The 21,784-nt window shown below is 42.0% G+C and overlaps 1 long non-coding RNA gene across 3 annotated transcripts in view; it reads right to left on the bottom strand.

Annotated features, from left to right (window-relative positions):
* LOC134345367 (uncharacterized) overlaps positions 1-21,784 on the bottom strand; it is a 43,123-nt gene that overhangs the window by 6,728 nt on the left and 14,611 nt on the right. The window contains exon 1 of one of the 3 annotated variants that reach the window (XR_010017669.1): positions 787-925. The exons of the other annotated variants lie outside the window; for them this stretch is intronic. This is a non-coding gene — a long non-coding RNA (uncharacterized LOC134345367). Of the gene's footprint in view, positions 1-786; positions 926-21,784 lie in introns of those variants that run through there. 3 annotated transcript variants of the gene reach the window in all.

The raw sequence follows: 21,784 nt of genomic DNA, 5'->3' as shown, positions 1-21,784 counted from the left end.
AACTCTGGGCAAATCTTCTACTCTGGCACCAATGCTTTCATTGGGCTTTATATATTCTGAAGACAATGCTGCAGCCTTAAGCCTCCAATGGCATCTTCCACTGCATCAGCTGTGCAACTAGCTGAATCTGAGCTGCTCCAGGGTCTCTTCATAGAATCCAAAAAGACTGTGTGAACTTCGGCAGGAGTGGAAGCCCATGCACTGACCTACCCCAATGCAAATACTGCAATCCCATTGATATTAATAGCAAGAAACAACCAAGATATACTTAGTCCTCTCAATTTATTTAGTTTAAATGTATTAAATGGTCTTCAGTGCACATAATGTTTTAATGTTCCAATATTTAGACATTTATAATAATTTTAATCTTTTTTATATTATTTTAATGTTTTCTGGTTTGCTGAATGCTAAAGACATTCCTATACTTGCATACAAATTCAGTGACAGCATTGACAGTAGGTAGGAGAAGATGTGGAGCCTCTGGTTGTCAAAGCTCCTCTGAGTGATAAATATTTTGGGTAATATTTTACCAGTACCCTCCTCCCTCACACAGTCCTCCTTTCATCTCATTTCCTTTTCTATTTGTTCTCCTTACACATCTCCTCTGTACCCTCCCCCAAAAATCTGATTCCATTTGCCCATCACACCTTCCCCATCTAATTCCAACTGACACCTACCTGCCTCTATCCCAAACCCCACACCTGCCACATTACTGCTATACACTGGTAATCTTTATTCTTTCTTCTCTGTCCTCATGCAGGGTCTCAGTCTGAAACATCAACTTACACACTTTGCCTCCGGAGACATTGCTTGGCCCACTGAGTCCTTCAAGGTTCTGTTTTTGTTCTAGATTCTGGCATCATGAGTCGTTCATCTTTTTTCTATACGTCGCTGGCTATTGGTGTCGCTGGAGACCTGATTTGCATTAGACTGCATTGGCTCCTGCCCATGTGGAGGGAGCTGGCCTCCTGAAGGAAAATTGCAACAGGACCACTCTGAAAGAAACACCATGCTCCAATAGTAGGTGGCTGGCAAACATGAAATAGAATATGATCCACTCCATGGCAAGATCATTAATTCATTCGATATTACTTTTGATTATGCTATTGTTTTGCTTTTTCAAAAGAAACCAATAAGGGGCAAAAATACCAAAGTACAAGCATCTGAGTTACAATCTTCACCAAAGTGATATGAACCTTAAGCACAGTTGACATAGAGCTTAGGCATTGCCCATCCATCTCTCTGACCTTTTAATTAAATATAATTCCTTATGGAACTGTGTTGTACCTTGTGGTCCAATTGCAAACATAATTCACCATAAATTAATTACAGTGTGCTATAACTGACTCTTTACAGAGTATGCTATATGCTATGCATTGCCCTTGCTTATAATAACTTAATTTCAATGTAATCAAAGAACATTACTCTTCAAAACTGTCAATTTTTATAACCTAGGACAGAATTTGAAATTTGACTTCTCTGGTAAATTCAAGATATTTCAAAAATGACTATTCTTGCATTTATCTGAAAGTCCAGTAATCATTTCCAACTATAGATGCAAAGTAGTCACCATATGTGAGCACTCCAAGCATGTCCGAGGTCCATATTACATACCTGGTTACGGTTATGGATCCCACAACCCACCTGAGTCATAGGGGCGCTGTACAGATCAGTGCTGCACCACGTAGGCAAGTGCCTGGGTTGTGGCAAAGACCTGTCCAGTCCACTCTGCAATGTTGTCTGCCCATTTCCTCCTCTGTCTGCCCCTTTTTCTTTTCTCCTGCACCATTCCCTGAAGAATAGTCTTTCAGAGTCCTTGATTTTGTTATATGGCCATTCCATCTCGGTTTCCTCTTCTTTACTGTGGACAGTAGATCCTCGTAGTGTCTCATGTACTGGGTAATGGTGCCTCGTACTTCGTTGTTTGAGACATGGTCTGTATAGAAGATGTTGAGGGGCCAGCTGAAGCATCTCATTTCTACTGCCTGGATCGTCTTTTGCAGTTCTGCTGTCAAAATCCATGATTCGCATGCATACAAGAAGATGGAGAGCACACACACATGCAGGAGTTACAACAGGGATCGGAGAGTGATGTTATTGTCTTTCGAGATTGTTTTTTGTTTAGCCAGCATTGCTGTTGTTTGAACTGTCCTTGCAAGGACTTCACACTTTGATCCTTCTTGGTTGATGATGGCACCAAGATTTTTGAACCATTTGACAATCTCTAGTTCTTGTCCACTGACTGATTTTTGTCATGATTGGCTCCTCACTGTTTCTCATCAGCTTGGTTTTCTCTGTGCTGAACTCCATGCCATATCTGGTAGATGTATCATCCAGACGGTTCACAAGGCTGGCCAATCCATCCTCACTTCCTGCCAGCTCATCACTGTCAATGGTGAACCTGAGGTTGGTTATGATTTGTCCACCGATGCTGACTGTGTCAATACGGTCTTCTAGGGAATCTGTCATTAGTTCTTCCAGGAAAATGTTGAACAGCTTGGGTGAAAGGAGGCAGCCTTGTCGGACTCCAACTGATGTGCGGAACCACACTCCAACTGTGCCTTGAACGAATACCGCAATGCTAGCTTTGGTGTAGAGCTGCTTGATGGTTTGGGTCAGCTTCTGGCCCAAGTTGTATCTCTTCATTGTGGACCACAGTGCATCATGCCACACCCTATTGAGTGCCTTCTTGAAGTTCGTGAACATGTGGAAGATGTCCTTTTGATGTTGGTTGTATTTCTCACACAATACTCAAAGGCTGAATATCTGTTCTGCTGTGCTTCTTCCACTTCTGAAGTCAGCCTGCTCTTCAGCAGCTATTTCTTCTGCCTGTGGTTTCAGAAGATGACTTTCAACATCACTTTGCTTGAATGGTTGATAAGGCTTATGGTTCTATACGTCTGGCACAGCTGTAAATTGCCTTTCTTGGAGAGGGTGATGCTCAGTGATTTTGTCCAGGGTGTTGGCCATTCCCCAGTCTGCCAGATTCTGTTGCAGATATTGATGAGGATGTCTATCACTGTCTCTCCTCCATGTTTTATCAGCTCAGCTGTAATGTTGTCTATTCCTGCAGCTTTACTATTCTTCAGCCCAATCTTATGGCTGTTTCTACCTCTTCCTGCAGAATTGGAAAGTCATCATTATTTGATGAGCCAAGGCTTGCAAGTTCACTGGACACTCTTTGAGTCTGATGGTTGTTAAGTTCTGAACGATACTTAGTCCAGACATGCTTCATGATGAACACAGCAACAGACCCCATACCAGATCAGTCGCCACCCAGGTCATCAAGGACCCGCGCTATCCAATGCGAACCAGGGCGGAGGCGTTAAGTATGCTGCTGGTGTAACCTCACCACAGAAGATCCATGGGAGAGATTACCTCTCACATCTCATTACGTCAGAACACTTGCCCAAGCAGGGAAACTGCAGGAACTTGCGTATGAGCTAGAGAGGTAAACCTGGCACCTTGTGGGACCCTGTAAGGTCAGGTGGGAAAACCTTGATGAACATCTTACTGAGGAAGGCCATATACACTGTGGTGACTTAAAGAAACATGCCAATTGCATAGGATTTCTTGTCAACAGGAGCATCAAGAACTCAGTACCCAGGTGCAGCGCCCAGTATCCAGCCGACTTATTTCCTCCACCTCAGAGCAGCACCTTTCAACACCACAGTAACACAGGCCTACACACCAACAACTGACTATGAAGATGACTAAATGGAGGAACTCTACACCCAAGCCGGGGTATTATTGACAAGGTGGGCATAAAGGACATTCTAATCTCCAGGGGGAATGGAATGCCAAGGTGGGTGCAGATGCATTGAAAAACTGGAAGGAATTCTGCAGCCCTCCCTATAATGCTGTGACCAACAAGCTAGGATTTGAGTTTGCCAGCTATAACAACATGGAGCTTGCACACACCCTTGGAGAACACAAGGCATGACGACTCTGGATCTGGCACATGCCCGAAGGAATACAATTAACGGTTTTGGTCTGGGATCTAGAGAGCCACAGCAAGGATGTTCCTAGGTGCTGATATTGGAAGTGACCACAGCCTGGTGATAACGAACAATAGAATCAGGCTGAAGAAAGTCAAGAAGTCCAAGTACATCAGAATATTACATATATGATTAAATAATTACAACCGTGATTTGTTTGTATTTTTTACAATCAGATTCAAACATGGATTAGGCAAATATTTTTTTCAATTGGCGCTCAACAATTATCTACAATGAGTATTCTTTATATAAAAATAATAATTTGAAAGCATCATTAATAATATTGAATGTTTTGTCTGATCTCTTACTCATAATGTATCGAGTGTGTTGACACCAATGAATGACTTATGGAGAGTTAAACTCAGGCTGAAGTGAATATACTTGATACTTTATTAGCCAATGACTATAATTGATCAAAATAGAGATATTAAAATGAAATGAAATATTCCCAAGGAACATATGTGAATTTTTCAAGATTTATTGACAACATGCAAGAGAATCAGATAAAAGACTGATAGTCATAAAACGCTACAGCCCAGAAACAGGCCCTTTGGCCCATCTAGTCTGTGCTGAACCATTAATCTGCCTAGTCCCATTGGCCTGCACCCAGACCATAGCCCTCCATACAACTCCCATCCATATATCTATCCAAATTTCTCTTAAATGTTTAAATCATCCCTGCATCCACCACATGCACTTGCTGCTCATTCCACACCCTCATCAACCTCTGAGTGAAGAAGTTCCCTCTCATGTTCCCTGAAACATTTCACCTTTCACCCTTAATCCATGACCTCTATATCTCATCTCACCCAACCTCAATGGAAAAAAATCTGCTTGCATTTACCCTATCCGTAATCCTCATAATATTGTATACCTCTATCAAATCTCCCCTCAATCTTCTATGTTCTTGTGAATACTATCCTAACCTACTCAACCTTTCCTTATAACTGAGGTCCTCATGTCCCAGGAATGTCCTTGTAAAGAAAGCTTATGGGGTGTTAGCTTTCACAAGTTGAGGGATAGACTTTAAGAGTCGCGGGGTAATGATGCTGCTCTATAAAACTCTGGTTAGGCCACACTTGGAGTACTGTGTCCATTTCTGGTCTCCTCACTATAGGAAGATGTGGAAGCATTGGAAAGGGTACAGTGGAGATTTACCAGGATGCTGCCTGTTTTAGAGAGTATGGATTATGATCAGAGATTAAGGAAGCTAGGGCTTTACTCTTTGGAGAGAAGGAGGATGAGAGGAGGTATGATAGAGGTGTACAAGATATTAAGAGGAATAGATCAAGTGGATAACCAGTGCCTCTTCCCCAGGGCACCACTGCTCAGTACAAGAGGACATGGCTTTAAGATAAGGGGTGGGAAGTTCAAGGGGGATATTAGAGGAAGGTTTTTTACTCAGAGAGAGGTTGGTGCGTGGAATGCACTGTCTGAGTCAGTGGTAGAGGCAGATACACTAGTGAAGTTTAAGAGACTACTAGACAGGTATATGGAGGAATTTAAGTTGGGGGTTTATATGGGAGACAGGGTTCGAGGGTCTGCACAACATTGTGGGCCGAAGGGCCTGTAATGTGCTGAGAAAAGAAAAACAAAAGAAATAAAATAAAAATAAAAAATATTCTCTGTAATCTTTCAACCTTATTTAAATCTTTTCTGTTGGTAGGTAACTAAAACTGGACATAATACACCATATAATGCCTCACCAAAGTCTTAAAACAATTTCAGCATCACATCTCAACTCCTGTACTTAATATACTGACTTGTGAAGGCCAATGTGCCAAAAGCTTTCTTTATATCCCTATCTAGCTGCGACACCACTTTCAAGGAATTATGGATCTGTATTCTAGATCCTTCTCTTCTACTGCACTCCTCAGTGCCCTACCACTCACCGTGTAAGACCTACGGTGGTTGGTCCTCCCAATATACAATACCTCACATTTGTCTGCCTTAAGTTCTGTCTGTCATTTTTCAGCCCATCCTGCTGGTCGAGATCCAGCTGCAAGCTTTGTTAGTCTTCCTCACGTCCACTACATCCCCAATCATGGTGTCACCGCATATATGCTGATCCAGTTTACCACATTATCATCCAGATCATTAACATAGATAACAAACAATAGACCCAGCACTGATCTCTGCAACACGTCACTAGTCACGAGTCACAGGCCTCCAGTCTGAGGGGCAACCACCTACCACCAATCTCTGGTTTAACCAAGAAGGAGATGTCTAATCCAATTTACTACCTCATCTTGAATGCCAAGCAAATGAACTTTCTTAACAAACCTCCCAGACGAGACTTTGTCAAAGGCCTTGCTTAAGTCCATGTAGACATTGTCTTGCCTTCATCAGCGTTCCTGGTAATTTCCTTGAAAAACTCTATTACATTGGTTCGACATGACTTAGTATGCACAAAGCCATGCTGACTATTATGTTTTGTAACTCCCTAAGTTAATCAAAAGAAAAATACAGGAGTCAGGAGATGTGAGGAGCGCACATACGAAGTGGTGTCATAATGACATATGTAATTTACATACTTTCACCTCTTGTACAACCCGTAATGAATTATGTAAACAACAAAGAATGCTTAATCAAACAATGTATTTTCAATATTACTCAAATATTACAGAAATATTAAACACACAATGGTCCTCCCTACTTAGCTATAGATTCCAACTCAATATTGCATGCATCTCAACTTATACACATATATATACAGTAAACTATTTAATGAAATGACTATATAGACATACATAACACAGTAAATTTTAAATTGTCCCATTCATGCCTAAAGATTTAATTGTTGTGGAGGATTTCTTACTCTTGTGGGATAACATCATTCCTGACAAAGGGGTGGGGGGATGGTGGTGGTCGCTCTACTTAGCAGGTGAGACTTGTGGCTGTGACACAATATTAAGCTCTGGTGCCTCCTCCATGGTGGTTGTAGCAGTTGACTCTGGGAGTGCAGGAAGAGGTTCTGACAGCTCTGGATGCCTTTCTTCTGGAGACGTTGGCATCACAAACAGTGCATGGCAAGCTGCTCAATCTGCTAATCTATCTGGGCCACCAGACAAAGCTTTGAGTCAACGCTTTCATTTTGACCATGTCTAGATGAGTGGCATGTACTGTAGCTCCTCCAACACTTTAGCTCTCTGCTTAGATAGTACAACAATTCTCAATTCCTGCATAAGACAACCTCGTCAAAGGCAAGTTCATCCCGACACTGGTAAAAATAGGGGAACTGGAATTTCTGCTGCACATCCCAGTAATTTTCGGTTGCCACGTAGACCTGAAACAGTTTGGGGTCTTTTTGGGTTTCTCTTTGGATCATTTCTTAACAGAGGAAATTTGCTGAATGCCCAGGAGATGGCTTTTTAGAGCAGCTTGTGCTTGCGCCTACTCATGGAAAACTAGATTGGGTGTTGTGTAATAGCCCAGATTTTATTAGTCAGCTTAATGTAAAGGAAATCTTTGGAGGCAGTGATCCTAATATGATTGTATTCATACTGCAATGTGAGAGGGAGAAGCATGTCATATGTATCAGTATCACAATGGAATAAAGGGATCTACAGAGGCATGAGAGAGGAGCTTTCCCAGGTGAATTGGAGGAGGAATCTGGCAGGGATGATGGCAGAACAGAGGTGGCTGAAGTTTCTGGGAATAGTTCACAAGGCACAGGATGGATGTGTCCCACAGAAAAACGCTATAAGGAAAAGATGAAATATGAGAGCAAACTGGCTGATAATATAAAACAGGATGCTAAAAGTTTTTTTTTCAGTTATATAAAGAATAGAAGTTGGGGATGAGAGTTAATATTGGACCATTGGAAAATTATGCTGGTGTGGTAGTAATGGGGGAAAAGAAATGACAGATGAACTTAATAAGTCTTATTTTAGTCTTTACTGTGGAAGACACTAGCTGTATGCCAGAGGTCCGTGAGTGTCAGGGAACAGCAGTGAGTGCCATACCTATTACAAATGAAAAGTCCTAGGCAAACTGAAAGGTTTTAAGGTGGATAAGTCACCTGGGCCAGATGGACTACATCCCAGAGGCCTGAGAGTGTTGAAGTCCATTATTGAGGACAAGTTTCCAGGGTACTTAGAGAGTGATGATAAAATAAGTCAAAGTCAGCATGATTTCTGTGAAGGGAAATCTTGCCTTACAAATGTGTTAGAATTTTTCAAGGAAGTAATAAGCAGGGTGATCAAAGGAAAGGCAGTGGATATCATTTACTTAGATTTTCAGAAGGCATTTGATAAGGTGCCTCACATGAGGCTGCTTAATAAGATAAAATCCTATGGTATTACAAAAAAGATTCTGGCATGGATGAAGGAATGGCTGACAGGCAGGAGGCGGCAAGTGGGAATAAAAGAGGCCTTTTCTGGTTGGCTGCCTGTGTCCAGTGGTGTTCTTCGGGGGTCAGTATTGGGACAGCTACTTTTCACATTGTTTGTCAAGCATTTAGATAACGGAATTAATGGTTTTGTGGCAAAGTTTGTGGATGACACGAAGATAGCTGGAGGGTAGCTAGTACTGAAGAAGGCAAATGCAATGCTGGCATTTATTTCAAGGGGAATAGAATATAAAAGCAAGGAAATAATACTGAGCCTTTATAAGACACTAGTCAGGCCACACTTGGAGTATTGTCAACAGTTTGGGGCCACTATGTCAGAAAGGATGTGTTGTCATTGGAGATAGCCTAGAGAAGGTTCATGAGGATAATTCCGGGAATGAATGGGTTAGCATATGAGAAGCATCTGGCAGCTTTGGGCCTTACTCGCTGGAATTTGGTAGAATGTGTGGGGATCTCATTGAAACCTACCGAATGTTGAAAGGATTAGATAAGTGGATGTGGAGAGGATGTTTCCTCTGGTGTGGTTATCCAGAACTAGAGGGCACAGCCTCAAAATTGAGGGGCAACCTTTTAGAACAGAAGTAAGGAGGAATTCTTTTAGTCAAAGAGTGGTAACTCTGTGGAATACTATGCCACAGGCTGTGCTGGAGGCCAGGTCTGTGGGTTTATTTAAAGCAGAAGTTGATAGATTCCTGTTTGGTCAGGACATCAATTGATATGGTGAGAGGGCAGGTGTATGGGGTTGAGTGGGATCTGGGATCAGCCATGATGAAATGGCAGAGCAGACTTGATGGGCTGAGTGGCCTAATTCTACTCTTATGTGTTATAGTCTTATGGTCTTACCTCTGACAGATTATGGACCCTTTCAATTTCATTCGGGAGAATACATCAAGAGGAGTGTCCAATTTTTAAGATTTTTCAGTATTTCCTTTCCAAAGGGTAGCTGGGACAATCAGTCAGCATTTCCACAATTAGTTGTCCTCTTGAATTCAATTTTGAAATTGTGTCCTCCAAGAACTAAAGGCCATCTCTGCATTTGTGCTGCTGGTGTCAGTGGAGCAATTCAAAATGGACACCAGTGGTTGATGATCAGTAATGAGGAAAAAATCTCTCCAGTACAGTTATTGATTGAAACGTTTACACACAAACCAGACACAAGGCCTCTCCCTCATATGTGCATACTTATTCTCTTCAGCAGGATCAGCAAGTGACACCAGGGATATGACGTGTTGACTTCCATCATTCATAACGTGACATGACTGCACCTGTACCATTAGCATGGCATCACAGGCAAGCTTCACTGGAGATGTAGAATATCATTGTAATGTATGGATCTATTTAATTTAGAGTAATGATTCCCCCCCCCCCACTTAGCACTACATATTGAATTATTGTTTGCACATGCGCTGTTGTCTGTGCATGCGCATTGTTCTCTCTCTCTCTCTCTCTCTCTCTCTCTCTCTCTCTCTCTCTCTCTCCCTGCAATGTGAATACACCAGTTAAAGGCATTGCCCGCATGCATGCTATTATTTAGTTGGTATGCAGTTGTGCACAGACATAGCAAATTGGCAACGAGTACAAACCTGAATGTCAGAAAATATCACAAACTGCACCGACAGTTATGGCATGAAACAGCAAAAGTTAAACAGCATGAGAAAGCCATCACGAAAGCTAACAAAGGATCACGTGAATAGCAGTGAAAGACATGTTGAAGTGAAAGTGAAAATAATGTGGCAATGGCTTCAGTCAGGGAAGTTGACAAATTTGATAGCGCTAATGAAGACTGGGAATCGTATATCAAGAGAGTTGAACTGTATTGCTGCAAACAAGATGGAGGAACAAAAGAAAGCCCCTACACTTTTTAGCTTAATGGGTGCAAGACATACCATTTCTTATGCAACCTACTAACCCCTGAAAAGATGTTTGATAAAATTGTTACCTTTATACAAAATTACCTGAGCCCAAAACTGCTGGAAGTAGCTGAGAGATTTAGATTTTACAAAAGGAACCAGTCAAATGATGAAAGCATTTCAGAATACATTGCAGAACTGTGCAAACTTTCCTACTTCTGTGACCTTAGAGCTGGACTTTCTGATGCATTAAGGGACAGGCTTGTACGTGGCATGCATAGTCAAAGCACAAAGGAGACCTATCCTTAGAACGTGCATTGACCATTGCAATATTGTTAGAGACTGGAGTAAAGGATGCAGCAGAACTACAGAAAAGGGGGTTGAAATGCACAAAATGTCCCTGAATGGTGCAAAAGGCCAAAAATGTTATCAATGTGGCACATCTTCCCATGATGCAAATGACATTTGGTTCAAACAAAAACTTTGCAGAAAGCGCCACAGACAGGGTCACATAGAGAGATTGCCCAAGACAGACAAAAAGCACAACCAAAGAGAAAAACGACACCATGAAAAGTTTCACACACAAAACTAAGCAAATGTATAAAGTGACCAAATATGAAACAGACAACACAGAGTCTGACAAAGGTGAACTGTCATGCCTGGAATTGTGAGGTATTACTGTGCAGATCACAAAATCATTTGGATCACAATGGATGTGTCTGGTGTAAAACTGAAAATGGAGCTGGATACAAGGCCAGCTTTGTCTATAATTTCAGAGGCTAACGACAACAGACGGTTTTCTAAGATACCATTAAAGAAGACCTACACAGGCGAAAAAGTGTCTCCCAAAGGCAAAATGGCAGTGAGTGTGACATATGGAGGCTAAACACAGCAGTTAGAACTTTAAGTATCGAAAAGTGGAGGGCCAGCACTTTTTGGATATGAATGGTTGAGAAAAATCCAACTAGACTGGCACTCAATCAAAGCTCTTAGTGTGACATCAACAGGCAACTGCAGCCCAAATGATAGCACTAATCACAAATGGCTGTCACAGCTGCTTAATGCTAATAAGAAGATGTTTGAAAAGGAGATAGATGAACTGATTGAAGACTTGGCCAAAAGCTGTTTGGGATGCCAAGCAGCAGACCTATGGGCACCGTTACACCTATGGGAGTGGCTGTCATCACCATGGCAAAGAGTATATATTGACTTTGCTGAGCCATTCACGGACTCCACATTTCTGAATGCTGTGGATGCTTATTCGAAGTGCCCGGAGGTTACACCAATGAAGTCTACCGCCTCAGCAAACAGTGTCTCTGCTTTGAGGACTATCTTTGCCAGAAATGGCATGCCAGAACAAATTGTGAGTGACAGAGGACCTCAATACACATCAGAAGAATTCTGACTGTTCATGGATAAAAATGGCATCAGACATTTCAAGTCAGCTTCTCACCACCCAGCAACGATTGTGTTAGCTGGAAGGTTTATCCAATCCTTCAAGAAGTCTATTAAAGCGATGGACAAGAGGACATTTCTCGACAGTGCAAGGTGGACAACTTCCTTTTTGTATATCAGAACTCTGTTCATGTGACGACAAATCAAACACCTGCAATGCTATTCATGAACAGGAATCTGAGATCTCACACAGACCTCCTGAAATCAGATCTACATGGGGAAGTGCAGAATATACAGTTCAGCCAGTTGCCAAGCGAAGCAGCAAGCAGCTTTGAAATTGGACAGGAAGTCCGAGTGAGTGATTATCGAGAAGATAAGTGGGCCTCCAATTGAATAGCTACAAGAAATGGACCACTGATGTACACAGTGGATGTTGGAGATCAGACATGGAGACATCATGTTGACCAGATACTGGATGCTCAACCAAAGAATACACCTGAGTTGACTGCATCCAACAAGATGGACACATTGCAGTCACCGGACTTACCTTTTACTGATGATGTCACTGACAGCAACATGGTACTGGAAACTGACAACATTATCTTAGACAAAGCACCTACCAAAGCTGTTGCCACTCCAAAGGTCCAGAGGCACTATCCTGAAAGAAACAGAGTGCCACCCAAAAGACTGAATCTTAAGAAATGTGAAGTTAGTTATGGGCTGTTATTGTGAAGGTATGTTTATTTGGAATATGGGTTTATGAAAGAGAAATTAAATGTTTTGTACATATAGTTTTATGTTGCATTAATCTAAAGGGGGATGAACTGTAATGCAAGGATTCATTTATTTTAGAGCAATGCCCCCCTTAGCACAACACATTGATCAATTGTCTGAACATGCGTATTGTTCTCTCTCTTTCTGCAGTGTGAATACACCAGTTAAAGCCATCACTCACATACATGCTTTAATTTAATTGATATGTAACTGTGCACAGACACAACAATAATGTCACCATTTCCTTGGTCTTTTGGAAAGCCATCTCACACTGCTTTGTCCATTGCCATTTCTTTTCCAATCTGTAGCAATGAGTTCAAGAGGTGGAGCACAATAGTCAGGTTTGGCGGGAACCTATTATAATAATTGACAAATCCTAAAAGGTGTCGAAACTGTGATACATCCTTTGGCCTTGGAGCATCCACTACTGCTTGAATTTTCTCAGCACACTTGTGTTGGTTAGATTAAAGAATTCACATTTGTCACATCCTGCTCTGAGCCCATAATCTTTTCACATTTTAACACTGTCTTGTGATTTTGGAGATGCTCCTTGTCATCCATATAACACTGGGCAACCTTGTATCATCTGGTCCATAGCTTACTGCCGTAGTACAGGTACAGATGCTACTCCAAAAATAAACGTATTATAGCTATAAAGCCCTCTATGAGTGTTTATGTTGAGAAACATTTTGTCGTCTTATTCCATCTCCACCTGTAGGTAGGCCACAGCGAAGTTCAGTTTGCTGAAGTGCTCCCTCCAGAAAGATTTGCGAAGCTACCCTCTATCCTGAGCAGAGGGTATTGATCTAGGTTCAGTACTGGGTTGATGGTGACCTTAAAATCACGACAGATCCTGACTGACCCATCCCTCTTGACTATTAGGACCACTGGCATTGCTCATGGGCTTCACTCAACCATGAAAAGTATTCCTTCAGCCTCACATATCACTCAAAGGTTACTCAAATATACTGAAGTTTTGATTATTCCTAATCAGACTTATATATCCGGTCCCTTAGAATATCTTCCAATAACTTTCCTGCTATTGATGTCAAGCTTACTGGCCTATAACTTCCAGGCTTATTCTGCAAGCCCTTCTTAAACAACGGAACAATATTAGCTATCCTCATTTCATCCTGCACCTCATCCGTGGCTAAAGGTGCATTAGATATCTCTGCTATGTCCCCTGCAGTTTCTGCACTAGCCTCCCACAGGGTCTGAGGGAACACCTTGTTAGACCCTGGGGATTTATCCACCCAAATTTACCTCAAGACAGCAAACACCCCTTCCTCTGTAATCTTCATAGGGTCCATTACCTCGCCGATGCATTGCCTCACATTTACAGATATTGTGTCCATCTCCTGAGTAAATACAGATGCAGAGAGATCCATTTAAGATCTCCCCTATCTCTTTTGACTTCATACATAGGTTACCAATCTGATCTTCCAGGGGATCAAATTTGTCCCTTGCTATCCTTTTGCTATGAATATGTCTGTTAAAGTTCTTAAGATTCTCCGTCACCTAGACTGCTAATGGATCCTCATATCGTTTTTGAGCCCTCCTGATTTCCTTCTTAAGTGTTCTCGTGCATTTCTTACACTCCTGAAGTACCCCATTTGTTCCTTCCTGCTACTCATCTTCTTTTCCTTAACCACGGTCTCAATATCTCTCAAAAACCAAGGTTCCCTAAACCTGTTATCCTTGCCTTTAATTCTGTACGCTCAGGATTTAGCTTTTGAAAGCCTCCCACTTACCAAGTACACCTTTGCCAGAAAACGACCTGTCCCAATCCACACTCAAAATGCTGGAGGAACTAGCAGACCGGGCAGTGTCTATGGAAAAGAGTAAACAGTCAACCTTTCAGGCTGACACCCTCATCAGGACCGGAAAAGAAGGGGGAAAGAGGCAGACTAAGAAAGTGAGGGGGGAGGGGAAGAAGCAGTAAAGAGCTGGGAAGTTGATTGGTGAAAGAGATAATGGGCTGGAGAAGGGGAATTCTGATAGATGTCAGAAGACTATGGAAGAAAGGGAAGGAAGAGGATCACCAGAGGGAGGTAATGGGCAGGTAGGAAGAGAAGGTGTGAGAGGGAAATGAAAATAGGGAATGATGAAGGATGGGGGGGAGGGTGCAATTACTGGCAGTTTGAGAAATCGATGCTCATGCCATCAGGTTGGACCCAAACAGAATATAAGGTGTTCCTCCTCCAATCTGAGTGTGGCCTCATCGTGGCAGTAGAGAAGGCCATGGACTAACATGGTGGAATGGGAATGGGAAGTAGAATTGAAATGGGTGGCCACCAGGAAATCCCACTTTTCTCAAACTGCCAGTAATTCCCCCCCACCCCCCCCCACACACACACACACACACACCTTCACTATTCCCAGTGTTGCTTTGGATTTCCAGCATCTTCAGATTTTCTCATGTTTCTGTCGCAATCAAGATTTGCACAATCCTTTCTGATACCATCAAAATTGGCCTTTCTCCAATTTAGAGTCTCAGCCCAAGGACCAGACCTATCCTTTTCCATAAGTACCTTGAAACTAATAGAGTTATGATCACTACTTGCAAAGTGTTCCCTTCACAAACTCTGTCACCTGCCCTGTCTCATTCCCTAATAGGGGATCTAATATCATACCCTCTCTAGTTTCTCTAGTTGGGATTTTTATGTATTGATTAAGGGAAATTTCCTGAACATATTTGACAAACTCTTTCCTATACCACTGTTTTAAAATATAGGAGTCCCATTCATTATATTGAGAGTTAAAATCACCTACTATCACATTATGTTTCTTGCAACAGTGAGATCTCTCTAAAAATTTGCTCCTCTAAATCCCACGGATTGCTGGGTGATCTATAATACAATCCCATTTACATGGTCATACTTTTCTCATTCCTCAGTTCTATAATAAAGCCTTACTAGATGAGCTCGCAAGTCTGTCCTGACAGAGCACTATTGTGAAATTTTCCGTCTATTAATGCCACCCTTTAATCCCTCCCACTCTATCACGTCCAAAACAACGAAACCCAGGAACATTGAGCTGCCAGTCCTGTAATCACATCACACTAATGGCTACAATGCCATAATTCCACATGTTGATCCATGCCTTAAGCTCATCTGCTTTTTCCACAATACTTCTTGCATTGAACTCAGAACACAACTCAGAACATTAGTCCCACCATGCTCAACATTTCAATTCCTGAATTTGCATGTAGGCTTTACAACATTTTACCCTACAACCACTTCGCTATCTACTCTGGACCTGCAACTATAATTTATCCCTCACCACACCCTCACCCCGAGCAGCACTACCAAATCTTCCTACTAGGGTATTAGTCCCCCTCCAATCCAGATGAAAATCATCCCTTCTGTACAGGTCCAACCTTCCCTGGAAGAGAGCCCAATAATCCAAAATCTAAAGCCCTTCCTCCTCCACTAATTCCTTAGCCACACGTTAAACTGTATGATCTTCCTACTTCTGGCCACACTAGAATGTGGCTTGGGAAGCAATCCTGAGATCACAACCCTGGAGGTCCTGCTTTTCAACTTATTACCTAACTCCCTGAACTCACTTTTCAAGACCTTGTCACCTCTCCTACTTACGTCATTGGTACCGATGTGGACCACAACTTTTGGCTGCTCACCCTTCCATGTCAGAATACTATAGACTTGATCCGAGATGTCCCTGACCCAGCACCCAGGGGGCTACAAACCATCTTAAAACAACTAAAAATAATGCACAAATTTTCCACATTATTATAATCGCCAAAAAAATATGCATTACTTACTAAATTACCATGTTAAATGAGCAAGAATAGCTGGTAATTCTTACAAATAGGGATGCTAAATAAAATCTTGCAAGAGCAACCTAAAATGAGGGAACTGTTTTTAAAATACATTAATTTCAAAAAGTCTACTGCAGAAGATAAATGGTTTGAAGGAGGCTATGTAGCAAATGGGAAACAATACTGTGGAGACAAAATAACATCCCAAAATGATTAAATCAAGGAACCAGACAATAGTGCAAAGGATACCTGCAACATATGGAGAATTCTATAAGATTGGGAATAGAGAAATATTTGTTCCATCCAAAAGAAAAATCTCTGAATTGTAACGGAATAACTTCTAAAGTAAATATGAGTTTTTAATAACATTTATGATTGTCCTTCCTGAAAATAATATAAATTATTAATAGTAATCAGATTATATATAAATAATGAATTCATTATATACACTTTAATAACTTTAAAATATGCTACTACATCTAAATAATATTTGGCAATGTACTGAACATGCTTTATTCACTGAGATTTATAATCCAGGGAAATGGGAATGTTTAATGTTGATTCGGGGTTTCTATTAAATGTAATACTTCGGACTGGAATGCTAAACCATAGAAAAGAATGGGAAGTTTATTTGGTAGATTGGGATTATGTGCTTGGAACTTACTAGCATTTTATGAAATGATTGAAATCTGAGAAGTTGCTAGAAGTAACCTTGTGGAAAACAAGCTGTTATCTGAGCGAAAGTGCATGTGAAAAGTGAACACCCTGGTGTAAATAGTCCGAATGAAAAGAAAAATACAAAACATGAAAACTTGAACTGGAAACTCTTAGGTCAATACTTTACATGGACAAATGATTGCAAATGGAAGAATCAAATGCGCTTTCATAAATATTTCTCAAAATTAACAAATTCCCTCAAAATGTTATAAACGCACTTACACATTTTTTTATTTTCCACAACACTTATCTTCGGTCGGTGGTAATAATCTCTCTAGAATCAAGGTAAAGGAAACATAAGCCACTCATCATCCTCAAGCTTGTTTCATCAATCAGTAAGTTCACCTAACACACATCAAAGTTGCTGGTGAACGCAGCAGGCCAGGCGGCATCTCTAGGAAGAGGCACAGTCGACGTTTCAGGCCAAGACCCTTCATCAGGACTAACTGAAGGAAGAGTGACTAAGAGATTTGAAAGTGGGAAGGGGAGGGGGAGATCCAAAATGATAGGAGAAGACAGGAGGGGGAGGGATGGAGCCAAGAGCTGGACAGGTGATTGGCAAAAGGGATATGAGAGGATCATGGGACAGGAGGCCCAGGGAGAAGGAAAGGGGAGAGGGGGGGAAAACCCAGAGGATGGGCAAGGGGTATAATCAGAGGGACAGAGGGAGAAAAAGGAGAGAGAGAGAAAGAATGTGTCTATATAAATAAATACCGGATGGGGTACGAGGGGGAGGTGGGGCAGTAGCGGAAGTTAGATAAGTCAATGTTCATGCCATCAGGTTGGAGGCTATCCAGACGGAATATAAGGTGTTGTTCCTCCAACCTGAGTGTGGCTTCATCTTTACAGTAGAGGAGGCCATGGATAGACATGTCAGAATGGGAATGGAATGTGGAATTAAAATGTGTGGCCACTGGGAGATCCTGCTTTCTCTGGCAGACAGAGCGTAGGTGTTCAACAAAACGATCTCCCAGTCTGCGTCGGGTTTCACCAATATATAGAAGGCCACATCAGGAGCACTGGACGCAGTATATCACCCCAGCCGACTCACAGGTGAAGTGTCGCCTCACCTGGAAGGACTGTTTGGGGCCCTGAATGGTGGTAAGGGAGGAAGTGTAAGGGCATGTGTAGCACTTGTTCCGCTTACATGGATAAGTGCCAGGAGGGAGATCAGTGGGGAGGGATGGGGATGACGAGTGGACAAGGGAGTCACGTAGGGAGCAATCCCTGCGGAAAGGAGGGGGGGAGAGGGAAAGATGTGCTTAGTGGTGGGATCCCATTGGAGGTGGCGAAAGTTGCGGAGAATAATATGTTGGACCCGGTGGGATGGTAGTTGAGGACCAGGGGAACCCTATTCCTAGTGGGGTGACGGGAGGATGGAGTGAGAGCAGATGCGTGTGAAATGGGGGAGATGCGTTTGAGAGCAGAGTTCATGGTGGAGGAAGGGAAGCTCCTTTTTTTTTAAAAAGGAGGACATCTCCCTCGTCCTGGAATGAAAAGCCTCATCCTGAGAGCAGATGCGGCGGAGACGGAGGAATTGTGAGAAGGGGATGGCATTTTTGCAAGAGACAGGGTGAGAAGAGGAATAGTCCAGATAGCTGTGAGAGTCAGTAGGCTTATAGTAGACATCAGTGGATAAGCTGTCTCCAGAGATAGGGACAGAAAGATCTAGAAAGGGGAGGGAGGTGTCAGAAATGGACCAGGTAAACTTGTGGGTAGAGTGAAAGTTGGAGGCAAAGTTAATGAAGTCAACGAGCTCAGCATGCGTGCAGGAAGCAGCGCCAATGCAGTCATCAATGTAGCGAAGGAAACGTGGGGGATAGATACCAGAATAGGTTTGGAACATGGATTGTCCCACAAAGCCAACAAAAAGACAGGCGTAGCTAGGACCCATACGGGTGCCCATAGCTACACCTTTAGTTTGGAGGAAGTGGGAGGAGCCAAAGGAAAAATTATTAAGAGTAAGGACTAATTCCGCTAGACGGGGCAGAGTGGTGGCAGAGGGGAACTGGTTAGGTCTGGAATCCAAAAAGAAGCAGAGAGCTTTGAGACCTTCCTGATGGGGGATGGAAGTATATAGGGACTGGACATCCGTGGTAAAAATAAAGCAGTGGGGGCCAGGGAACTTAAGATCATCGAAAAGTTTAAGAGCGTGAGAAGTGTCACGAACATAGGCAGGAAGGGATTAAACAAGGGGGGATAAAACCGTGTTGAGGTATGCAGAAACGAGTTCGGTGGGGCAGGAGCAAGCTGAGAGAATAGGTCTGCCAGGACAGGCAGGTTTGTGGATCTTGGGTCGGTGGTAGAAACGGGAAGTGCAAGGAGTGGGAACTGTAAAGTTGGTAGCAGTGGATGGGAGATCCCCTGAGCAGATAAAGTTGGTGATGGTGTGGGAGACAATGGCCTGGTGCTCCTTAGTGGGGTCACGATCGAGGGGTAAATAAGAGGAGGTTACATCTACCCACTTTAATTCCATAAGGTGTTTGAGGGTCGGCACAACATTGTGGGCCGAAGGGCCTGTACTGTGCTGTACTATTCTATGTTCTATGTTATCCAGCAAGATCTATTGGACACAGATTTAAAGTAACCAACTGAACTAGAATTCACAGTTTCATCGGAGAGAAATCCATACCTATTGCATCTTTTATTTGAAAACGTTTTTCCTAACAGTTCTGATAAATTACCTAGCTCTGATTATTATCTGAGGGACAAAAACAATATCTATCACTTACATTCAGGATCAAAAGAAAGCAATTAAATTACATGGTAACTATCTATTTTACAGGGAAGAAAGCTCAGTTAATGCCTTGATGCTTCCTTGGCCTTTGGAAGTTCCTGACGAATCATTGCTGCAAACAGTTAAAGAACAATATAACTTCTAATGAAAAAACTTAGAGGTATTAAAAGATTTAAAAAAAGTTAACGAGGACCTGAGGAAGATTTCTTGTGCAAAGGGTGATTGGAATCTGGAATACACAGTGTGAGTGGATGGTGGGAGCAGGTACTGTCACAGTAATCAAGAAGTATATAGATGAGTGCTTAAATGCTGAGGTATGTAAGATCAAGGACCAGGAGATGGTAAATGGAATCAATCTAGATGAGTACTTGATGGTCGATGTGCAGATGCTGAATGAGACATTTCTGTGCTGTGTGACTCTGACTTTAGAACTTCTCAAACATGTAACGCCCAGGTCACTACTAAGTATCCAGATGTTGTCTACTCAGAGCTTATTTTAACTTTAGGAAAACATTTTTTTTTTCATTACAACTCTCTAAATGTATGGAAAATTCTAGGAGCTTAACCCAGTTACTCTGGTTATTTATGAAAATTCCATAGTCCTGGGGACTTTGAAACAAACATCAGGTCACTACAGGTGATAAAGCCTGACTGCTTCCAGGATTTCCATGCTGGGTATTGTGACTAGAAATACATCAAGCCAAATTCTTCAGCCTGCAGGACATCGTGGTTAGGTAAATGCTAAAGACTCCTAGGTAAGAATATCATCTAACATTCCATTGGCCTTGTTTAACTATTTTTGAAAACTGAATATGGAAATAGGGATAACGGATTAATTTTCATTCTGGGTTGGAAACCAACCTCGCTCTGCAAAAAAAATTCTCTTTGGCATATGGGGAATTAATATTCTGTTGGCTTTAAGCAAAGCATGATATATTGTCAGTTACAGTAGCTAAAGGGAACTTTAAATTAGAGCGGAACATTGTTTTACACAGGATACCATAATGTTTTTGGCACAAAGATGCATAAATGAAAGTCAAATGACCAAAACATTAGGTCACTTAAGTAAGCTTTAAGAAGCTTGCTAAATAGGAGATAGGAATAGAGTGCTAGAAGAGTTTAGAGAGGAATTCCAAAGTTTAGAGTGCAGACAACCAAAGACATGGCTACCAATGGTGACTCTACTAAAACTGAAGAAAAACAAGAGCACAAAACTGATAATGGCAAATATATTAGTGAATCATTTGCAAAACAATTCATTCCATACAAAAACAAAGGCCTGGTCTTAATAATACATTAATTTCAGACCGATCATTGTGTAAAAGGGCCACTGGTTTACACTGTACTGAAAAATAGTTAGATGCTGCCATATAAGGTACAGCTAGGAAATGAATTTCTATACATTGGCACAGTTGGAGCAAGATTCAAGGTACATTTATTAGCAAAGTATGTATGCGGTATACAACCCTGAGATGCATTCTCCCCACAAACAGCCACAAAACAAGGAAAACCATGGAACTTATTCAAAGGAAAGAGCAAACGCCCTCTTCCCATGTGTAAAAAAAACAAATCACGCAACCGGCAACAGAAAAGACAACAAATGAAAAAAATGCAAAATGTAAAACACAAAACAAAAGAGTCCAAGCATATTCAGTTCAGTTCAGTGTTTGTTATCTGCTGGCCACCCCGATTCAAAGCAGCCCAAAATAGCAACAAAAAAGGAGCATCCTAAAACCAGAAACACATCATAATATGAACTACAGAGTCCAACCCACAAAGTGCCTCGATTAGACCTTACTCCAGCATCAACCTCCAACAGCATCAAAGGAAAAAGAGGTCATTCAAATGCAGGGATCATCCTTCGGGAGCAGCGAGCAAAAGGGTGAGCAAGATCATCACATGTTGATACCTTCCTGGTTGATGATGCTGAGCACACCACTAACCTTCCACATCTGCCTCAATGATTTCAGTTTTCCTCAGCCCTTTAATCAGTGAGATTGGTGAGCAATGGAATCAGTCATGGGCTCTCGCCCATCTCCAGGCTTTTAGGCCCCGAAGTCACACACTTTGTGCCAAGCCTCCCAGAACACAAAGTGCCAGAACATGGACAAAGTGACGGTGGTGGAGGCAGATACGATAGAGTCCTGGACAGGTACGTGGAGCTCAGAAAAATAGAGGGCT

This window comes from Mobula hypostoma, chromosome 4, assembly GCF_963921235.1.
Source record: "Mobula hypostoma chromosome 4, sMobHyp1.1, whole genome shotgun sequence".
Lineage (NCBI taxonomy): Eukaryota > Metazoa > Chordata > Chondrichthyes > Myliobatiformes > Myliobatidae > Mobula > Mobula hypostoma.
Note: the sequence above shows the minus strand (reverse complement) of the source record. Positions and strands in the feature narration are given on the sequence as shown.